Source organism: Peromyscus eremicus, chromosome 4 (assembly GCF_949786415.1).
Source record: "Peromyscus eremicus chromosome 4, PerEre_H2_v1, whole genome shotgun sequence".
In the NCBI taxonomy this organism is placed as follows: Eukaryota; Metazoa; Chordata; class Mammalia; order Rodentia; family Cricetidae; genus Peromyscus; species Peromyscus eremicus.
Genome location: NC_081419.1, coordinates 95,656,360 through 95,672,123, shown reverse-complemented (window position 1 = coordinate 95,672,123; position 15,764 = coordinate 95,656,360).

Below are 15,764 nucleotides of genomic sequence, written 5' to 3'. Positions count from 1 at the left end.
TCCAACAACTGCCGTCTTCACACTACAAAGTCTGAGAGCCTGGTTGTAGCTTGAGTTTTCCTGGTCCTGCCTGGTCGATGGATAGGACAAATCTCTCTCACCCGCCAGTCTCCCAGTCGCTCAGACCCAACCGAGTAAACACACAGAGACTTATATTGCTTACAAACTGTATGGTCGTAGCAGGCTTCTTGTTATCTAGTTCTTATATCTTAAATTAACCCATATCTATCAGTCTATAAGTTGCCACGTGGCTCGTGGCTTACCGGTACCTTACATCTTGCTTTTCATGATGGCAGCTGGCAGCGTCTCTCTGCCTCAGCCTTCCACTTCCCAGAATTCTCCTCTCTGCTAGTCCCACCTATACTTCCTGCCTGACTACTGGCCAATCAGTGTTTTATTTATTAACCAATCATCCACAGCACCTGGTAGCTCTTCAGTCCACAAGGCTGGGTACCTCAGCAGTCCCAGCGCAGTGCTGAAGGCCTGGAGGGTCACTTTTGTCTGTGTTGAAAGGCTGAAGCAGCTGAGTTCTGATGTCAGTGAGGGATGGCGGTGGCGGCAGCAGCAGCAACAACAGGGTGGATGAACTTGTGAGCAGGGTGGATGAGGTCAGCAGCAAGATGACAACACGGTAGATGAGCTTGCTGTTGAAGTTTGGAAGGCAAGCAGGCAAAAAGCAACATTTCCTATCAGGAACTTCCTTTTCCTTGGCCACCGCTGAAAGGTACTGCCCACGTTTAGGGTGGATCCTCTCTCTTCAAACAACTTAATCAATACCATCCCTCACTCATACGTCCAGTTGCTTTATCTCTTAGTTAATTCCAGATCTAGTCAAATTGACAACCAAGAACAACCATTGTACTAGACACTCAGCCACCCTCCAACACCCAGATTTATTGTTTGAGTTTTTTTCTAGCTTTGTGCCTGTTTCCCTTTTGTTTTTGAGACAGTATCTTGCTACATAGTCCTGATTGTCCTAGAACTTTCTACATAGAACAGGCTGTCTTCCAAATTATGACTCCCAAGTGCTAGGATTATAAGTGTGTGGCCACCACACCCAACTTGGTCTATATTATATGTTGGATGTATTTCTTTTTTAAAAGGATATATTTTCATTTTTAATTGACATAGTAATTATATATATATTTATGGGGCACAATGCCACATTTAAGTACAGATCTGAGTAACTGACATAGTTGTAACCTCAGACATTTTCTATTTTGTGGAGAGAACATTAATTGTCCTTAGAGGTATTTCTTCTCTAAATTTTAAAAATCCATTTTTTAACCATTTTATACAACATGTAATATATTTTGATCATATCCACCCCCAAACTCCCCCCTCTCCCTTTCCTCAGACCTCCCTAGATTGTGTTCATCCCACCCTCATGTCTTCATGAGTTCACACCTCCCCTTCCTCCTCCTCCTTTCCTTCCTATTATCCACTGAGTCCAATTGGCACTACTTGAATGAGTATGGGCAAATTACCAGTAGCCACATCCCTGAAGAGAAATGGCTCCCCTGCTCCCAGCAGCCATCCATGGCTGAGTGTGTCACTAGGAGTGGGACCCACGGCCCCTCCCCCATCCGTGCTGGGATCATCGACTGGCTTAATCTCCTGTAGCACTGGCGCAGGCAGCCACAGCTGTGACGTCATGTGTGCCACAGCCGTGTCGTGTCCTGTAGGCGTTTCACAGCCCTCCTCCCCACCCCACCCCCTCCCGTTCTTGCTGCCTTCTCCTCTGTAATGCTCCCTGGGCCTTGCAGACATTTCCGTAGCTGTCCCACTTAGGACTGAACACTCAGTAGTCATTTATTCTCAGCGTTTTGACCGGTTATGAGTCTGCATTGACTGTTGCCGTCTGCAAAGAGCAGCTCCCTCCGAGGTGTTTCTTATTTGTTTACTTATTTATTGTCTCCTGGTGCACAGTTTGGGTCAGAAGGCAACTTTGTGGAGTTGGTCCTTCCATCCTACCTTCCTTTGCATTCCAGGGATTGGACACAGATGATCAGCTTTGTGCAGCAAGTGCCATTTACCTGCTGAGTAGTCTCACTGGCCCAAAGGTGTTTATGAAATGTATGGTGACCCCACCCATATTAAATGTATGCAGTCTCACCACTGAAGGAAGCAGTTTTATTTGCTGCGTGAAGTCTGGGGTGGGGGGTAGGAGGTGGGACTGCTGCTCAAGTGGACTTCAAACAATGCCCCTGTCTCAAATCTACTTCCATTTGTAAAAGCAGCAGACATATCAGTTTCTAAGTATTTTGAGGGTTCTACAGTATTGTCTTAGTTAGGTTTCTGTTGCTATGATGAAACACTGTGACCAGAGCAACTTGGGGAGGAAAGTGTTTATTTGGCTTACATGTCCTGAGTCACAGTCCACTGAAGGAAGCCAAGGCAGGAGCTCAAACTGGGCAGGAAACTGGAGGCAGGAAATGATGGAGAGGTCATGGAGGGGTGCTGTTTCCTGGCTTGTTCCTTATGACTTGTTCAGCCTGCTTTCTTATGGAACCCAGAATCACCAGCCCAGAGTAGTACCATCTCCAATGGGGTGGACTCTCCCCCATCAATCACTAATTAAGAAAATGCCCTATAGTTTTGCCTATAGCCCAATCTTATGGAGGCATTTTCTCAGTTGAAGTTCCCTCTTCTCTGATGACTGTAGTTTATGTCAAGTTGACATAAAACTAGCCAGCACAAGTATGAACCAGGTTGCTTCTCAGCTTTCCACTTACCTGGGTTTGGATTCAGCTTTCTTAGTTCTGTTTAATCCACAGTTATTTATTTATATGTATCTGGGATCTCAACAACTTTCCCTCTTACAAGGTCTTGCTGTGTATCCCATGCTGGCCTCAAACTAGCAATCCTCCGTCCTCAGCCACCTGAGTGCACCGCTGACATGCATCACCACAGTCAGTTCCAAGTGTCTTTTCTTCTCCAGTCACATTGGGCTTTAAGACCTTCAAGATTCTAAAAGTCATCTTGCTGACCTGGGCATGGTGGTGCTCATCTGTAATCTAGCACTCAAAAAGCAGAGTCAGGGGGAAATCTCTGTGGTTCTGAGGCCAGCCTGGTCTACATAGTGAGTTCCAGGCCAGCTAATGTCCCATTGAGACCCTGTCTAGAAAAAAAAAAACTTTACTGTTGTTTTAGTGAATTTAGTACAACGTTAGAAGTAGGTGCTCAATCTGTCCCTCTCTTCTATTTTTTCGGGTACTGGGGATTAAACACAGAGTCCTGCGTATGGCCAGTGCTTTACCACTGAGCGTACACCCAGCCTTTGACTCTGCTCTTCCCCTTACAGCTGGGGTGGCAGGTGCACGCAGCCACACCTGACCTCCACGTTGGTGTTGGGGACCCAATCTCAGGTCCTCATGTTGTGCTCTCACCCTCTAGGCCAGCAGTTCTCAACCTGTGGGTCACAGCCCCTTTGGCAAACCTCTATCTCCAAAAATATTTACATTATGATTCACAACAGTAGCAAAATTACAGTTACAAAGTAGCAACAAAAACAATTTTATGGTTGGGAGGTCACCACAACATGAGGAATTGTATTAAAGAGTTGCAGCCTTAGGAAGGTTGAGAACCACTGCTCTAAGCCATCTTTCCTGTCTCTAAATCTACAGTTTTAAGCATAAGTCTTAGGACATTCAGAACAATCCAGGAAGCCATTGTCACACCAGTTTTACAAGTGAGCAATGAAATTCAATTACTTGCAAGGTTGCCTAGCATATAATGCTGAAACCAGAGTTTATATTCCAACTGTTGCCTACAAGTCCAGTATTCTTTCTATTAAGTTCTTGAAAAAGAAGGCTCTATAATTTAGTTGTTAAAAATGCCATCCCGTGCTGGCTAGTTTAATATCAACTTGTCACAAGCTAGAGTCGTCTAGGAAGACAGAGCCTTCACCGGGAAGATGCCCCCACCAGACTGGTCTGTGGACAAGCCTAGGTGGCGCTTTCGTAGTTAGGGATTGATGTGGGAGTGCCCAGCTCGCCGTGTGTAGAGCCACCCCTGGGCAGGTGGCTCTTCAGTCTATAAGAAAGCAGGCTGCGCAAGCCTTGGGAGCAAGCAAGTAAACAGAACTCCTCCATGGCCCCTTCATCAGTTCCTGCCCCTCGGTCTCTGCCCTGACCTCCCTGAGTGATGGGCTACAAGCTGTAAGATGAAATAAACCCTTTCCTCCCCAGGTTATTTTTGGTCATGTGTTTTATCACAGCAAGAGAAACACTAAGACACTGTCTTTGGTAGCTGAGTCCAGGTCTTACCTCTTGAGAGCTGTAGACTTTCAATGAGTTGCATAGTCTCATTATGTTGAAGGTTCTTCATCTGTAAAAGCGGAAAAATGGGTAATGGGCCTAGTTCAGTGGTAGAGCGCTCTTCTAACATGTGTGAGGCCCTGGGTAGGAGCCCGGATCACAAGGAAAGAGTGACAATAGTACAACCTTTCCACAGTATTGTAAGAATTCAGTTTGGTAATGTGTGTGAAGCGCTCAGTCCAAGCTCTGGTATTAGTGAGAGCTCTCTTATTACCATAGTGGAAAAATTGAAATGATAAGATGTAATAACAACTTACAATTTTAGTGAACTGAACCATGTCGAGGGAAACTTTCAAATTAATTTTGAAGACATTTGCTGAATAATTAGTATGTACAGCGTGGAATGTTTATTATTTCCTTTCTCTTCTACTTGGACCTCTTTATGAACATATCTTTGGTAAACAGCTATAGTATTTCAAATTCAGTGGAGCTGAGTAGAGTGACTTGTAAGTATGCATCGAAGAATTAGACCAGGTCCAGCCACTCTACCCACGGACACCCAGTGAAATGTACAACAGGGCTCTTGACGAAGCCAAAATCCACCAGTGGCCACATGGAGGTTTTAAAGCAAAACTCACCAGGTGTGTTGGTACAAGCCTATAATCCCAGGCTGCAGAGGCAGGAGGATTGCTGCAAGTTTGAGACTGACTTGGCCTACATAGTGAGTTCCAAGCCAACCCGGACATAAAAAATCATACATATTTATGGGGTACCATATGAGTCTTTTATTGTGTGTGTTCACATGTGTTTGGGCACGCATGTGTGGGGGAACACGCAGGTAGGTGTGCATGTAGGTGGAGTCCTGGAGTCATGAAGTTAATGTTAGGTATCTTCCTCAACTGTTCTCTATTTTATTTATTTTTAAAAGTTTTTTGGAGTAGATTTTATTTTATGTGTATTAATGTTAATGTTAATATTGCTTCCACATGTGTGCACCACATATGTGCTTGGAGCCTGCAGAGGCCAGAAGAGGGGGTCAGATGCTTGTGGCTGGTTATGGATGGCTGTGAGGCACCATGTGGGTATGGGAACCGAACCCGCGTCCTCGGGAAGAGTAACAAGTGCTCTCTAACCACGGAGCCATCTTTCCAGGACAACTACATTTTGTTTTTTGAAACAGGGTCTCTTATCAAACTTGAACCTTGCCAACTGCAGCTAGTCTAGCTTGACAAGTTACCCCAGAGATGCCCTGTCTCTGCCTCTTGAGTACCAGGCTTACAGGCAGCTGCCACACCCACCCAGATTTTTATGTACTTCCTGGGGATCTGAACTCTGCTCCCAAGCTTGCAAAACAAGTGCTTTATTCTTGGAGCCACCTCCCCAGCCCTCTCCCAACATGATGCATAGATCATGTAATGTTTAAGTTATAGCAAATGTATCTAGATCCTCGAATAGCATTTCTTTAAGATTTATCTATTTTTATTTAATTTGTATGTGTTTTGTCTGCATGTATGTCTGTGCACCACATAGGTCCCTGGTGCCCATGGAGGTAGGAAGGGGGTGTCAGATCTCCTGGGCCTGGAGCTACCTGCGTTCTCTGGAAGAGCATATTTAGCTTTTTTTTTTTTTTTTTTTTTTTTTTTTGCTTTTTCGAGACAAGGTGTAGTAGCTTTTCCGCCTTTCCTGGATCTTGCTCTGTAGACCAGGCTGGCCTCGAACTCACAGAGATCCACCTGCCTCTGCCTCCCGAGTGCTGGGATTAAAGGCGTGCGCCACCACCGCCCAGCTCCATATTTAGCATTTTTCCCTTTCCTGTCCTTCCCTTTCCTTCCTCCCCCTCCCCCGCCCCCTGCCCCAACAGGATCTCTCTACATAGCCCTGGCTGTCCTAGAACTCACTCTGTAGACCAAGCTGGCCTCAAATTCAGAGATCCGCCTGCCTCTGCTTCCTGAGTGCTGGGATTAAAAGCGTGCACTACTGTTGAGGGTGCGACCAGCTCTGCCGTCTGGGCCTAGATCCAGCTCTTTGAGTTGGTCCACCCCAACGCTTACTCCATCTACAAACTGCTGGAGGGCTTGTGGGAGCTGGTCCTGCAGAACCAGACATCATCACTGAATGGGGCTGGTCCTGAACCAGCCGTGGGCCCCATGGAGCTGCTGATGCTGCAGCCCGAGGAGTTGCTGGCTCTGCTGGGAGATGGAGGTGGGGGTGGGCAGTGGTGCTGCCTGCGGGCTACAATCGCAAGGGTAGAGCCTGGCAAGCCTCAGGGTGGAGGCCAGCATCGAGGGTGGAGATGTGTAGCAGCCTGGAGCTCACATGGAACCTGACCTGGATGCCCTGCCTAGCAGCAACATCACCCTGACTCGGCAACAGCAGGATATCCAAGATGAGTCCTGGCAATGGTCAAGTATTTACAGTGCATCGGAAACCAGAGACTTTGAACCGGACCAACTACTCGTTGCTGTGAATATTTGCATGTAAAGCTATTTGGGCGAAAAGATATATTATATGACACACTGCAGTTTCCAATGCAATGAATTAATATGCGCTGGATAGATGGGAAAGATGGAAGAATGGAGAGATGTATGCACAGTGGAGAGAGGCAGTGGCGATGACAGGTTTGAGAGAAGGCTACATGTTACCACCAAGGGCCATGTGGGTTTCAGGCTGCCACCTGAAGCCATGTTGATATGAATGGTCTGTGCAACCACCTGAGGCCATGTTTATGTCCATGGTCAGTGATGCTTCTGAGGGCTATGTACGGGTTCTGGTGATCTTGCTGTAGCTGGTGGTTGTGTTGGTGTCCGTGGTCTGTACTGCCACAGGAGTCCATGCTGAGGTCTGAGGCACGTGCTGATGCCGGAGACCATGTGGATATCCTTGGTCTGTATTGTCACCAGAAGCCATTTGGGAGCCCGTGATCTATGCTTCTTTTGACTGTAAAGGGCAAGGAAGCTACTTTTGCAGTGACATTGGTGACTTCAGACTCACAGTTGAGAAAGGAGGACATTGAAGGCTTTGGTAACAACCCCTAACCATACCCTACCCCCCAAAAAGTAACAACCTAGACAGGAAACCATCGAAGAGAACTCTTAAAAACTGTGACAAAGAGCGGTGGTGGCACGCGCCTTTAATCCCAGCACTGGGGAGGCAGAGCCAGGTGGATCTCTGTGAGTTCGAGGCTAGCCTGGTCTACAGAGCAAGATCCAGGACAGGCACCAAAACTATGCAGAGAAACCCTGTCTTGAAAAACCAAAAAAAAAAAAAAGGGGGGGGGGCAAAAATTGCAACAAAGAGCCGGGCAATGGTGGCACATATCTTTAATCCCAGCACTTGGGAGGCAGAGGCAGGCAGATCTCTGAGATTGAGGTCAGTCTGGTCTCCAGAGTGAGTTCCTTCTCCCTTCTCCTTCTTCTTTCTGTCATCATTGTCTTCTTCTTCCTCTTCTCCTCCCCCTCCTCATTCTTACTTCTCCTCCTCTTTTTCTTCTTTTGAAGAGGAAGTCACAGGGGTCGGGGATGGACCTGGGGGGACTGGGGAGTGTGATTGGGTGCATGATGTGAAATTTCCAAATAATCAGTAAAAATATTATGTTGGAAAATAACAGCATTATGTTGGAAAAAGCATCCACCACCACACCTGGCAAAGATTTATTTTTATTTGTATGCATATGTGTCTGTATGAATTTATGTGTGCCACGTTCATGCAGCTGCCCATGGAGGCCAGAGGGCAGCCATTGGATCTTTTGGAACTAGAGTTTCAGATGGTTTTGGTTCACTGGATGTGGGTGTTGGGAAGTGAAACCAGGGTCCTCTGCCACAGCAGTGAGTGCTCTTACCACTGAGCAATCTCTCCTGCCTATAATTTCTTGATGAAGGCACTCAAACTCTTCCCCGGCTTTTGAAATGCTCCTCCTTCTCCTCTTCCTCCTTTTCCTCTGCCTATTCTTTCTTCTTTTCCTTCTCCTTCTCCCCATTTTTCTCCCTCCTCCCTTCTCCTCCTCTTTACCTGTAGCCATTCTACTGTGCAATTGCACACCAGAACTCCTTGCTCCCATACAACTGTCACTTACTGTCTATGGATCAACCTTTCTCCACCCTTCCTTACCCATAGCCTCCTCATCCCCCAGAATCATCTTTTTATTCTCAACATCAAGGAGATCATGCTGGGGATGCTGTGAATGTGTTGCTCTGATTGACTGATAAATAAAATGCTGATTGGCCAGTAGCTAGGCAGGAAGTATAGGCAGGACAAAGGTAGAGGAGAATTCTGGGAAGTGGGAGGCTGAGTCAGGAGACGCTGCCAGCCACCACCATGAGTACCAACATGTAAGATACTGGTAAGCCACAAGCCATGTGGCAAGGTATAGATTTATAGAAATGGGTTAATTTAAGATGTAAGAACTAGATAACAAGAAGCCTGAGCCATTAGGCCAAACAGTTTAAATAATATAAGAGTCTGTTTGTTTATTTGGATCTGAGTGACTGCGGGCCCTGGGAGGGACTGGAGATAACTCCAGCTACAAGATCAGCTCTAAATGCTTCATCTGAGTGAGATCTTGTGGTACTTGTCTTTCTGTGCTTTATTCATTTCACTTAATGTAGAGATCTCCATTCTCACCTATGCTAGTACAGGAAAGGATTTTGTTCTGTTATGGCTAAATAACCTATTGAGTCTATGCTGCACATTTCCTTTATCCATCCATCCATTGATGGCCATTTAAGTAATCTCCATTTCTTAGTTATTGTACATAGTGCTGCAGTGAGTACAGGAGTGCAGTTGTCTTTTTAACACATGATTTCACTCCCTTCATATGTACACACAGTGTGAGGACAGCTGGATCATATGTTCATTCTAGTTTTGACTTTTCAGTATCTCTCCATGTATACTGGCTGTACTAATTTACACTTCAACCAACAGTGTAGGAGAGTTCTCTCTCTCTCTCTCTCTCTCTCTCTCTCTCTCTCTCTCTCTCTCTCTCTCTCTCTCTCTCTCTCTGAGACAGGGTTTCTCTGTGTAGCTTTTGGAGCCTGTCCTGGAGCCTATCTTGCTCTGTAGACCAGGCTGGCCTCAAACTCACAGAGATCCACCTGCCTCTGCCTCCCAAGTGCTCGGATTAAGGTGTGCACTACCACCACCCTGTGAGAGTTCTCTTTTTTCCACACTCCCACCAACTTTTGTTTTTTGTTGATTTGATTAATAGTCGTTCTTACTGGAATGAGATTCATTGTAGTTTTGATTTTTATTTTCCTGATGATTAGTAATATTGAACATTTTTCATACACCTGTTGACCATTTGTTTATCTTTTTAGTAAAGGTCTATTTAAATCTAGAATTATCTATCTGTCTGTCTATCCATCCATCCATGCATCCATGCATCCATCCATGCATCCATCTATCTAGCTGATGATCTATCTGCCAGCACTATGGATCAAATCCATGGACTGACTTGCACATGCTGGGCAGATGTTCCTCCTCCAGATGCTTCCCCAACACTAGTCCTATTTTCAATGGGATTATTTGTTTTTCTGTTATTAGGTTCTTATATATTTTGGATATTAACCCTTGTTAGATATATAGTTTACAAATGTTTCCTCCTGCTCTGTAGGTTGATTTCCACTCTGATTTATATTGTCTTTGCCATGCAGAAACTTTTTATGTAGAAAATTTTTAGTTTAATGCAATTCTACTTGCTAACTTTTTCTTTTGTTTCCTGGAGTTTTGAGGTCTTTTTTTTTTTTTTTTTAAATCTTTGCTCATTACAATGACCTGAGGAATTTCTCTTATTTTTCTTCTCCTAGTAACTTTACTGTAGCTGGGGTTATCTCCTGGTCCTGCCTGGCCCACAGTCAGGACAAATCTCTCTCACCTGCCAATCTTGCATCTGCTCAGACCCAAATAAACACACAGATGCTTATATTATTTATAAACTGTATGGCCGTGTGGCTCAGGCTTCTTGCTATCTAGTTCTTATCTCTTTTTTTTTTCCACTAAAAATTCATTTTCATTTCCCTGGAGCAAGGCTTAATAGTGCATTTTGACGGCTTACACAGTAGGTGAATGTTTATATTTATCTGAAACTTCCAAACTGTTTCTGTAGTGGCTCTATTAGTTTAAAACGCTACCATTACAAGTCATCCAGGTTCCCCTGCCCACACAGAGTGTATGAGTGTTGGTTTTTATATAAATCATTTTGGTTGGAGTATGGCCACTGCTCACTGTTATTAATATCTGTTTCCATGATGGCTAATGACTTTAACATATTTTCTCTGACATACTGCCTGAGTATCTTCTTCAAGAAGGACCACAGGGCTTTGTCTCATTTTTATTAAGAGTTTTATCTTACTTCTGAGATGAAGAGAGTTTTTTTAAATTTAATTTAATTTTATTTTACAATATAATTTAATTGTACATATCAGCCACGGATTCCCTTGTTCTCCCCCCTCCCATCCCCCTCCCCTAGTCCTTATCTCTTAAATTAACCCATTTCTATAAATCTATACCTTGCCATGTGGCTTGTGGCTTACTGGTACTTTACATCCTGCTCCTCATGGCGGTGGCTGGCAGTGACTCCTGACTCAGCCTTCCACTTCCCAGAATTCTCCTCTCTCCTTGTCCCGCCTATACTTCCTGCCTGGCTACTGGCCAATCAGCACTTTATTTATCAACCAGTCATCCACAGCAGTTATGTTGCTAGAATAATAGCTGAAGGCTAGGTAGAAATATAAGAAGAATGCATCACCATTCAAGAATAGACAAAGGCTACTACACAAACTGGAGAGCTAGTGCAGATGTTTCTGGGACCTCATTAAAAACATTGTATTGGTTTTACAATTCATTTTTCTGAAGTAAATAATTTTTTCATATTCTAATTTAGTTATTTACACTGCCCTAAAAATAGCTATTAACAAATACAGATCTAGTACCTTTACTCCCCTGCTAAAATAGCCTTTAAGTCTTTAATCCTGTCAAGTTGATTGACTGTCTCCTGACTATTCAGTCAGAGCTGAAGGTCCTTAGTGATCTAGCCTCAGTTCACTTCTAACAGCCATGGCACTCTCCACACTATCGGGACTCCTTCTGGTTTGGGAATATGGCAGACACATTTGTGCTTCTTTACCTTTGCCCATACTGTTTCTCAGATGACACACTTACCAGGTGCATTGGCAAACCGTGGAGTTCCAGCTCTTCAGAACCCCGAGGGAAGATTGTCTAAGCCAAGGACTTGTAGACCAGCCTGGGCAACACAATGAGATCCACACAAGACAGACTAACAAAGATCTGCCACTCGTCCTTCATCCAGCTCCTGTTTTCTACACCCATCACGACACTCCATCCTTCAGAGTCCAAGTCAAATTCTTTTTCTGCAAGGCTTTACTCTCTCTCTTAAATTTAAATCACTGTGTGATTTTTTTTCCCTCCTGAAATAGTTAGGATCTTCTCTAAAAGAGGTGATGTTCCCATTCTCCATGTATTCCAGGTAATTGTACATGGAAAATAAACTGATAGCATCTTAGAACTAACTGAGTTATAGGCAATCATGTTGTGGCTAATTGTATATACATCTAACATTCTCTCCTACAGTGAGAACTTCCTGATTTATGTTTTCTCATGTTTGAACTATATCTTATATACTCTAGAAAGTTATCACAGTGCCTGACATTAAATGTTTGTCAAATATACTTTGAATAAAAAGGCACAATGATGCTTACATCTTCATGTAAAGGAAGAAATTCTCAGTATAAGAGAGGCTGGATGGAACCTGAAAACCATAACGATCTGTAAAAGGTAAAAACTCTATCTTAAGTGGTAGGTGGTAATCTGTCCTGACAACAGAGAACACTATTCAAGGAAAATGATATCAATTGTTTAACGACTCATATTAGATCAATTCTCCATCTAACACACTCAGAAAATGTGAAGCAGCCATTATTCTGAGTGTAGATGCTTTAGATAGAAGAATGATGATCCATTTGAGTGGGTAAATCTCTGTGTGGAGCAGGAGCCCTCTTCCTGTAGACATTGATGGGGAAGACAGGCATACAAGAGCTTGCCTCTTTCTTCTTGGTGGATTTCGAGCATACAGAGATGTGAATGTCCTTGTTGGAGAGCCTGTTCTTAGGAAAGCAGACGCTGAGATTTAAGGGGGACAGGAAATCAGAGACAGATGTGCTCCTTATTGCTTGCTGGGGAGATGATTACACCAAGGGACTGGGCTGGCTTTGATGAAGTTCTTCCTGGACCTACTCACAAAGACCAAATAACTCAGTCTTTGTAGGAACTGTTGTTAGACTGTATGTTTGTGTGGATGTGTGTGTGTGTGTGTGCACATGATGATGCCAGAGGACAACCTCAGGCATCATCCTCGGGAACTTTGTCCACTTCCTTTGAGACAGGGCCTCTCATTAGCCTGGAACTCATCAATTAGTCTAGACCAAGCTGGCTGTTGAACCCTGGGGATCCTTCTGTCTCTACCTCGTCAGTTCTGGGATTACAAGCATGTGTCACTTTCAACTTGCTTTCTGCCTTCGGGAGCTATTACCATCAGTTAAACTATTATTTTAGAAATTGTTGTCTTGCACTGTGAGTGTTGGCACATTCTTGTAATGCTGAGCTATCTCCCCAGTCTTTAAACTATTCTTTTTATTTTCTTTTGTATTTTATTACATTTTCATTGAGTGGGACAAATGCCATAGCATGGGTGTGGATGTCAGAGGACAATTTCCGGGAGTTGGGTCTCTCCTTTCACCAAGTGGATTTGAACTCAGGCTTTCAGGCTTGTCAACAGGTGTCTTTACCCACTGAGTCATCTGCTCTACCAGTTTACCCTTTGAGACAGGGTTTCGCTCTGTAGCACAGGCTGCCCCTGAAATTCCTGTGTAGCCGAGGATGGCCTTGAACTTGCTGCAATCTTGGTGTTTGCATGAGCTACCACACTCAGGCTGTTATTTTGAAAGGCATCTTGAGCTGGCAGTGCTGACACATACTTGAAATACAGCACTAAGCAGGTGGAGGCAGGAAGACAGCCAGAAGTTCAAAGTCATCCTCAACTACGTAGCAAGTCGAAGGCCAATTTGAGCTACGTGAGATCCTGTGTCAAGTAAAATATTGCGTGCAGTAGTTTCATTGAATCAGAGGTCAAGGTCACCCCTTGGGCATAGAGGTTACATTCCAGCTCAGTCACTCTAGGAAGAGATAGTATCTGGGACAGAAAATGAGACTTTAAAAACTGACTCTGACCTAAGAAGAATTGTTGGACCAGGATGTGTCCTAAACATGGTCAGGGGACTTCTGTTGGGGACGTAGAGCAGTCTGAAAACTTAGGGCCCTTGGTCTTTCAGTTCACAATGGCTTCAAGGACATCCATGTCGTACCTTTCAAAGTATTGTTAGAAGTTATAGTCCATTTTTTGTTTTGTTTTCTTCTAGGGCTGGGTCTAGAACACAGGGTTTCACATGTGCTAGGCAAGAACACTACTAATGAACCACATTTCCAGCCCCACAAATCAGAGCCTGGTCTTAGCTGTGCTATATAGGGAGACTTTGATGAGAAGGACTGTGTTAGTGATGTTCTGGTTGAGGAAAGGCAATATTGCTGGGTATGATGGCATACGCCTTTTATCCCAGCACTTGGGAGGCAGAGGCAGGTGGATCTCTGTGAGTTCAAGGCCAACCTGGTCTATATAGTGAGTTCCAGGATAACCAGGTCTGTGTAGAGAGACTCTGTCTTAAAAAGCAAAAGGACAAACAAATGACAAAAAAAGAAAGAAAGAAAGAAAAAGAAAGAAAGGAAGAAAGGAAGGAAGAAAGAAAGGAAAGGGAAGAAGAAGAGAGAAAAGAAAAAGAAAAGGCAATCCTCCTTCCTGCCAAAACCTAGGGCAATGATGTACTGGTTGGAGAGAGAGACCAGCAGGGTATGGGTGATGTGGGGCATCTGAAATAAAGGCATCTAGATATTTCAGGCATATCTGGGAGGTGGTACCTCTCCTGGTGTCAACTTGATGGAATCTAGAATCACCTGACAAGAATGTCTCAATGAGGAACTGGCTAGGTTCGGCTTGACTGTGGTACATTTGTGAGGATTGTCTTGATTACATTAATAGAGGTAGGAAGGCCTGCACATCTGTGAGAGGTACAAGTAAATTCCTTGGGTTTGGGTCTTGGACTGTTTAAAAGTGGAGAAGGTGAGCTGAGTACAAGCATGTATGCACTTTTTCTCTCTCAGCTCGACTGGCTGTGAATGGCTGCTTCCAAGATCCTGATGATTTGAGTCACAACGATGGACTGTAGCCTAGAATTAAAATTAAACCCTTTCCCCCTACATTGCTTTTGTCAGGAAACAGGAAACGAAACTAGGACACCTAAGGACCCCTTCACAATGGAGAAGGGAGCCAGCATACTGATAACTTGGAAGGTGGGGTTCACAACCATTGTAATTTGCAATTTTGTTTTAAATATAGCTTCCTTATACTTCAAGACATGAAAGCAGGACATTGTGGTTCTCAAAGGCACAAGAAGCCTTGTGTTTTGTTTTTTTGAGACAGGGTTTTAGCATAGGTTGGCCTAAAATCCACTTTGTAGCAGAAAGGTGACCTTGAACTTTCTAATCCTTTTGCCTCTACCTTCTGAGTGCCTGGATCATAGCTGTACACCAACACATCCTATTCTATGTGCTTCTGGAATAGGACCCAGAGTTTTGTACAAGCCAAGCAGGCCTTCAACCAGCTGAACTATATCCTTAGCCCCACATGCAGCCTTTTGTGAACTAACCTTCTCCATACTGGGCTCAACAAATGAGAAAAAAACAAGCAAAGTATTTTTTGTTCACCTTTATTGGAACCCCATCTTTCCAGTTTCCCATAAACTTCTGCCCATGATCTTGCTTTAGAGGCATATACTAGATTCTTTCTTTTTCTTTCTTTCTTTCTTTTTCTTTCTTCCTTTTTTTTCTTTCTTTCTTTCTTTCTTTCTTTCTTTCTTTCTTTCTTTCTTTCTTTCTTTCTTTCTTTTTGTTTTCCACCCTCTGTTCTGTATCAGAGAGGAAAGGACAGTTTGCATATGTATCTTATGCACAAACATGGGTGAATCTTGAACTGGGGAGCTTCCAGGCAGATGTGACTTTCTTAGACTAAGCAGAGATGCTACTTAAAATGCTGGCACAGCAGCCACCATCTCACCCTTCTCGATTGCATCTATGGTCCCACTTTGAAGACAGCATTCAGTTCTTTACAGCTTTTCTGGATTCATGGTGCTTTTCTTTTTATTCTAACAGCTGCTTATTTGCATAACCTGTTAAAGACACGTCCCCATCATCACACTAATGGGTTTCCTCTAGCTTCTTGGACGTTTTTCCTTCCTTGTTTAGATTTTATAACAAATAGCAACTTTTGCCTTCTACAAAAGTGCTTCCTGCTTGAAAATTTCCATTCTTTCCCAGTTATACAACAAGGCTGGACTTAATAGACTATCCTTTTAACATAGTAGTGATTATACTTGTCTACAAGAC